The sequence below is a fragment of the Kogia breviceps genome, chromosome 10 (genome assembly GCF_026419965.1).
Source record: "Kogia breviceps isolate mKogBre1 chromosome 10, mKogBre1 haplotype 1, whole genome shotgun sequence".
NCBI classification, from domain to species: Eukaryota; Metazoa; Chordata; class Mammalia; order Artiodactyla; family Physeteridae; genus Kogia; species Kogia breviceps.
Window position 1 is genome coordinate 58,382,071 of NC_081319.1, and position 7,756 is coordinate 58,389,826.

Below are 7,756 nucleotides of genomic sequence, written 5' to 3' on the forward strand. Positions count from 1 at the left end.
AATGGGTCTTGTGTCAATATCAAACCTGTAGCCGAGTTGGAAAGGGTAGGAAGCTATTTCAGAAAACAACTAGTGTTGTGCTAGACGCGCTATTATTTAGCAAAACATCTTAGGCTGTTAGATAACAGCTCTTAGAAAACACAAGATAAGTTGGGTTTTTTTGTTGTTGTTGTTTCTTTTTTTGCAGTACGCGGGCTCCGGATGCACAGGCTCAGTGGCCATGGCTCACGGGCCTAGCCGCTCCGTGGCATGTGAGATCTTCCCGGACCGAGGCATGAACCCGTGTCCCCTGCATCGGCAGGTGGATTCTCAACCACTGCACCACCAGGGAAGCCCTACAAGGTGAGTTTTAACCAGCCCAAGGTAGGGACCAAAAAATTCATTAAGAAAATGTGGTCAGAGAACAGTTAATTAATATTTACTAAAAATCTGCTCAATGTATTACTCTGCATAAGGTCTGTATAAAGGCTTTATAAAGCATATTTTTCAAAGGAGATTGAATGTCACGAAGTAAAAATGTTGTGGACTTGAACTACTAGTGATGGTGACTTGTTACTCCAGACTGTTTTCTCTTCTTTAACCATTATTAAAGTCATATTGCACACTATGTAGAAATCACCAAAGAATAAGATAACAACTATATAGATTTTATGTAGATATTCTGCAAGATTATTGGGAGGGTGTATATTCTATCTTGTTCTATTTTACCTTAGTAAACATTAGCCACTGATATATGAGGTCTAGGAACCAAGACCTTTTGAATGAGCATGAAAGACTCATGTGTTTAGTCTTATGCCTTTGCTAATCCTAGCTTATAAAGTCAGCCATGACCTCAGGTTAGATTTAGGGTGTTAGATAAATATGTATATAAAACTAAATGAGAGACTTTGGCTGTTATTCTAAAAATACCAAGTTCCATTTGTTTAGGTAGAGTCAAAGTGACTAAATTTTCTTCAGGAAATTTTCTTAGCAACTTACTGTGCACATGATATAGGAGCTCTATCTGCATTTTAAGTTGAAATAGGCATTACAGTAAGTCCCCTACATGTGAACATTCAAGTTGTGAACCTTCAAAGATTCGAATGTACGTTCGCATGTCCGATCACGTAAGTTAGGTCACGTGTCTGGCGTACATTGTCACGTACATTGTCACAACCACTCTACAAGTGGTTGTGTTTTTGTGTACTTTACTGTACGGTACTGTACAGAGTACAGTATCTTTACTTCAAGCCCAGGATGTCTGGAAGCAAGCGTAAAAACAACAGTGATGTAGCTGGTACTGCTAAGAAGTGCCAAGTGATAATGATGGAAACAAAAGTTAAAATATTTGACAGAGTGGAGTGAGGTGAAAAGTAAGTGTCTCTTCTTCTCATAACATGAATCATTCAACCATCAGCATAATTCTAAAGAACAAGAACAACATTATGAAACATGTGAAATCTGCTGTGCCGATGATGTCGAAAATAATATTTAAGAAGTGTGGAAAAATGTTGGAGGAGATGGAGAAAATTCTTAGTGTGTGGATGCAGGATCAGGATCAGCGTCCAGTCCTGCTCAGCTTAATGATGATTCAAGAGAAGGCTGAAAGCCTTTATGAAGACTTGAAGAAGAAACATGGCAAAGAATCAGAGGTGCAACTTTTAATGCCAGTCATGGCTGGTTTTATTGGTTCAAGGCTAGAACCAACCTTCATAACGTAAAAGTAAGTGGCGAGGCAGCAGGTGCATATATGGTAGATGCCCAGGAATTTCCTGAAATGCTTTGAGAAATTATTGATGAAGGTGCATATTTACCCAAGCAGGTTCTTAAAGTGGATGACACATGACTGTACTGGAAGGGGATGCCAGATGAAAGTTACATCTGTTAAGGAAGAAAAGTTGATGCCAGGGTACAAAGCAGCAAATGATAGGCTAACTCTGTTGTTTGGTGGCAATGCTTCTGGCGATATGAAGCTGAAGCATCTTTTAGTTTACCATTCAGAGAACCCAAGAGCCCTTAAAAACATACCCAATGGCTCTCTTCCTGTTGTGTGGAAGAGTAACCCCAAAGCCTGGCTTACACAGGCCATTTTCCAGGACTGGTTTTTCCACCAATTTATCCTGGAGGTAGAGAAATATTGCTTGGAGAAAGATGTCCCATTCCACATTCTTTTGCTGCTTGACAGTGCTCCGGGCCACCTCCCCCCATTCATGGACGACTTTCATTCCAATGTCAAAGTAGTGCATCTGCCACCTAATACTACATCGCTCATCCAACTATGGACCAGGGAGTTAGAGCGACTTTCAAGAAATATTATTTACATCACACTTTTTGTCAGGCAGTAAAGGCGAGTGATGAATCAGGAACAACCTTCAACAATTTTGGAAGGACTATAACATCTACAAGGCCATAAAACACCTTGACTTTGCTTGGCGTGAGGTTACAGTCATCACCATGAATGGGGTTTGGAAGAACATTTGACCACAGTTTGTTCATGATTATCGTGGATTTGAGAAGGTGGATAAGGATTCCAAAGAGGTCTTCAGCAATTCAGTGACGCTCAGTGAGAAGCTGGAGCTAGATCTGCAGGACGATGACTTCACTGAACTCCTTGCTGTGCAACATGAGGAGGTTACTAATGAAGACCTGATGGAATTGGAGGTCAACAGAAAGGATGAAGAGAGACAACAGGTAGAAGAAATAACCAAAGAACTGAAGAGATTCACAACACAGGAAATGGCAAGGGGATTTTCTTTATTTGAGGAAGCACTGTTAGTTTTTGAGGCGCAGGACCTGAACATAGAATGGTACACAAAGGTTGCAGCTGCCATTCAGAACGAGATACAGTGCTACAGTGTCATCTATGAGGAGAAAAAAAGAGCTACTACCCAGTGATAGCTACTATTATCATTACATCATTTTTTCAAGAGGGCAGATAGAGTTGAATCCAGGAAGGAACCAGAACCTGTGCCATCAACCTCAGCCATGAGTGAAATTGCAGCTTGCCTTCCATCTCCTATTGCTGATGAGCCTTCAGCTCTACCATCCCCCACCTTCTCTCCCTCCAGTCAGTAACTCTTCTTGCCTTTTCACTGGATGCCAGCCTCTGTATGCCAGCTATTGTACTATCTACTGAACTTTTCAAGGTACTATACTTTAAGATTGAAAATGTTTTATTTTATGTTTGTTTGTTTACATATTATTTGTGTCAAAAGTATTATAAACCTGTCACAGTACAATACTATATAGCTGACTGTGCTAGTTGGGTACCTAGGCTAAATTTATTGGACTTATAAACAAATTGGACTTATACTCTCGGAGTGGAACTGGTTCATATGTAGGGGACTTACTCTAATACTTTGGCATATAATATATACCTTAATTTACAAGTATGAAAAATGAACTCTTGGTTAACACAGAACTGATGATAGTTATTGGTACTGATACATTGACCTAAGGGGCCCAAATTCTTAACAAAGAAATCATCATGATAAGGATATGTTTAAAGGAGAGTGCAAATTCTGTGCATGAATAAGGTTGATAGAACATGGACTACATGGGTGATTTTTACCAATAATCTTGCAATTCCAGTCCTTCCCTGGAAATGAAAAATTTATATATTCAAGATAGTAAAGCATCTAACCAGCTGGAGTTTTTAAAAGTGCCTAAAGAAGTTTTCTTAAAATAAATCATCCATTTACTTATTATTATTATTATTTTTTAAGATGTTGGGGCAGGAGTTTATTTATTTTTGCTGTGTTGCATCTTCATTTCTGTGCGAGGGCTTTCTCTAGTTGTGGCAAGCAGGGGCCACTCTTCATCGCGGTGCACGGGCCTCTCATTATCGTGACCTCTCTTGTTGCGGAGCACAGGCTCCAGATGTGCAGGCTCAGTAGTTGTGGCACACGGGCCTAGTTGCTCCGTGGCATGTGGGACCCTCCCAGACCAGGGCTCGAACCCGTGTCCCCTGCATTAGCAAGCAGATTCTCAACCACTGTGCCACCAGGGAAGCCCTATTTACTCATTAAATGTATGTTATTTATTTATTTTTTGCCACAGAAAAGTCTCTATTGAAGGAAGTAGCGGTCATGCTGAGTTTGGAGACATGCAGTGAAGGGACAGTCATGAGCTGTCCTTGGTTTCAGAGTCTGCCCTGGACCCTCTAGGTCTTCAGGATCTCCATCAGGCTCTTAGTCTGGCCAGGGTACTGTGAGGTCCTTCAGGGCCAGTAACTTATGTTTGGTGTTTTGAACCTGTGACCAGAATGTACATTGAAATGGGGGGTCCAGGATTTGGGATCCCCTCAAGGCCTTGGTGCCTCTCATGTATTAGAGATGTGAGCTTGAAGATCTGGGGCATTGTGGCTGGGGCTCTTGGAATTTTGATGTCTAAAGATCCATGGACTCAGGGCACTGAAGTCCTCTGGTTTCCAGGGATGAGAATTCCTGTTTGTTGTCCCCTAGTGCCTACCAATAGGAATTGAGGTGTCCCGGGGGCCCGGGATGCATATCTGGACCCCAGTCTCCTCCATCCCAGGCACAAGGACCTCCATGACTGGGGTTTCCTAGAGGCTTGGATTTTTTTAAATTTGGGAATCCTAGGGGATTTGGGGTTTCCATGATTTGGGGGTCCTGGGAGTTAGGGTTTTGGAGCCTTCTAGGGGCTGTAGGACTTGGGGACACAGGAAAGTCTGGCACATGTACTCTGGGGTTTGGGATCCTCAGAGTCCCAGAATGAGGCCTCCAAATTTTGGGGTCCCCCAAAGGGGGAAATAATTAATTAAAACATAGAGAATTTTCTGGGAGCCTGTCCAGCACAGGTGCTGTGGGCTGCATGGGGTGGGCTTCATACAAGGTACTGGGGGTTTCTTGAGGGTGTAGAGGACATGAAGACTTGGCAGCCCTGTAATTAGCACTTCCAGGACTGTTTTGGTGCCTGTAAATTGGAGGTGACAGTGGGCTGGTTACTGTAGATCTCTTCTTGAGGGGTAAGGGCAGGGGGTTTTGTTAATGGAGGGAGTCTCTGATTGCAGTGTAAGGGTTTGGGAGTGACCGTGGGGGTCAAAATATCTTGAGGGGACTGATGTTAAATGTGAGTCTGTTACTCTGTTGCTCTGGAGGTGTTTCTTTCAAGGGGACTTGATGGGGGCGGGGGGGAATCTTTGTTAATAGGGAAGGGTTCTGAGCCAGTGACTCAGGAATGTTCTGCTGTAGAGCATTATGTAGAGAGTTACCGTAATGTGGGGTGATGTGGAAGTCTGTTATTGGGGAGTCTGATCTTAGGGGTTGGGACTAGCCTAAAGGTACTACACTCAAGGAATCTCTTTCTGGGTAACATAGGGTCTATATTTGGGGGGTTATCACGGGGGAATCTGTTAATAATGGGGCCTTAGTGATCGAAGGCTGGCTAATGTGGTCTCTCTTCTGGATACGTTACTGGGAAATGCTATCTCAAGTGACTAGAGGGCTCCTTGTGTCAGGAGATGCTAGAGGGGGTTCTGTGTCTCTGTGGAATGTCCAGAGCCTGTAAGACTACATCTCTGCCCTCAGCATCCAGGGAAACCAGCAGCAGAAGAACAACCTGGAGATGGAGCTCTCTGATGCGATGTCCTTTGGGGTCCAGACTGTTGTGAAGGTGTTTTGGTCTGTATCATTGTCACTTGATTCACTTTTGTCTCCGACACTGTCCCCAGGGGGGGTCAGTGGATCTACCAATCCTCTGAATTCCAGATGCTGATGCAAAGACTCCATGCCGAGGGGGGCAGGTGAAGTACCAGACACTGAACACAGAGCCATCATGCTTGCTGATGGTCTAGCTGGATGCCATACCGGTAACCTAGGACAAAGTCTGGTTTCCCACAGAAGCGCCCAATTTCTTGCTTTTGGCCTGTGATGAGGACTTGGTCCCCAACCTCAGCCTTGACTCCCTCACGCTGCTGCAGGCCACCCAGAGTCAGGGCTGACGGGGGCCTATTCTTACCTTTGTGTTCCCTGTGGTCTTTGCCAGTGACCTGGAACAAGTCCATCCAGGGAGTCCGAGGTGTGGAGGTGATGGATGAGGAAGGTGCGCCCACTGTCTTGGAGATCTTGGACAAAGAGGCAAAGAGACCCTGCTTGGGAGGGCAGATGAAGTACCAGACACACCCAACACTGCCATCATTCTCGCCCTCAGGTTCATCAAGCTGCATGCCCACCCACTGGCCATTGGCGAGCTCTAGGCTCCCGCAGAACAACAGCTGCGGGTCTTCTGGTCATCCAGTAGCACGCAGTCTCCCAGCTGCAGGCCCAGTGTGCTGAGCATGGCATTGCTTGGGACGTTGTCATAGTTAGGTAGCGTGACCCTAGGGAGGGTGCAGGAGAGCGGCACAGCCTCCTCCAGTAGCGTCCACAGCTCCTTGGCCACCAGCGCCCCTCGGCCTTGTCCAGGGATATGTCCATGGAACAACTCCTCTGGGACCACCTCCGCTGGCATGGGTCCCTTTCGGTTGTGAAGCGCCGTGTTGGCACCATGTTCCAGCAAATTACTTGGCCGTGCACAGGCATGGGCTGGAAGCAGCAATGTGCAGGGCTGAGCCGTGGCTGAAGTCACTGTACTTGGAGCTCACCACTCGGCGCCGTACACCCTTCAGTAGCACGTGCATGAGACCGGGCACGTCGAAATAGGCTGAGTAGTGAAGCATGTTCATGTTGGCCCAGCAGCTGCGCAGGGTCACATCTGTGCCCAGCGCCAGCAGCTGCTGCAAGAGGCGCACAGCCGCCGCGGGGAACTCGACTCTGTGGGCCCTAGCCTTGCGCATATAATGGAGCAGTGTCATGTTAGGTCAGCCCATCACGTGGCAGCCTTGTCGCAGAATCTCATTACCAATGACATCGATCTTGTCCTGGACTTGGGGCACCCACTGCACAATGGCGAACAGCTCAGCGATGGTGGTCTGCGGGTCATACAGAATCTCTTGAAAGGCAGGGTTGTTGGGGTCAAAGAAGGTGAAGGTGTAGTCCTGGGGGTGGGGGGCTGGTGCTGAGGAATAGGCTTCTGCCAGAGCTCCTGGGTGGGGTTGGGGGGCTCTGGGACAGGCTCACAGTCCTCCTTGTCTTCTTCCTCTGCCCTGAGCGGTGGGGCCATGGGGGTGGGACCTGTCTTAGTCATGGTCCATAGTGGCCCTAAGGGGGCAGGTGCAGAGTTGGGGGCGGCCTTCAGGCAAATCCTCGGGTGAATGGGGCTGAAGACCAAAGTTGAAATCGGGGAAACTGGAGTAACTGGGTGTCAGTGTCTGGGGAAGTGATGGGGAAGAAAGAGACAGAGAGAAGGGGGTGAGGCACAGATGCAGATGGGAGATGAGGTGGAGAGGGCTATTCAATGTATTTTTGGGCAGCAAGTAGTGCCAGGCACTGAGGTAAGTGCTGAGGACACAGTACAGAAAAGCCCTGAACCAGTGGAGCAGAAGTGAGTGTAGATACTGCGTCTCTATACTTGTTCAGGAAATGTTAGAGCAAGCAACTTTCAGCAACATACAAGGCAAGGACAGAGGCCTTCTTAAAACCCTCTGAGGGCTTCCCTGGTGGCGCAGTGGTTGAGATTCCTCCTGCCAATGCAGGGGACACGGGTTCGTGCCCCGGTCCAGGAGGATCCCACATGCCGCGTTGCAGCTGGGCCCGTGAGCCATGGCCACTGAGCCTGCGCGTCCAGAGCCTGTGCTCCGCAACGGGAGAGGCCACAACAGTGAGAGGCCCGCGTACCGCAAAAAAAACAAAAAAAACCCTCTGAGTCACTGTTCACC

At 46.9% G+C, this 7,756-nt stretch overlaps 1 pseudogene; it reads right to left on the reverse strand.

Moving 5' to 3' along the window:
• Positions 1 to 5,510: 5,510 nt before the first annotated feature.
• LOC131763653 (CAP-Gly domain-containing linker protein 3 pseudogene) lies at positions 5,511 to 7,125 on the reverse strand (annotated as a pseudogene).
• Positions 7,126 to 7,756: the final 631 nt, after the last annotated feature.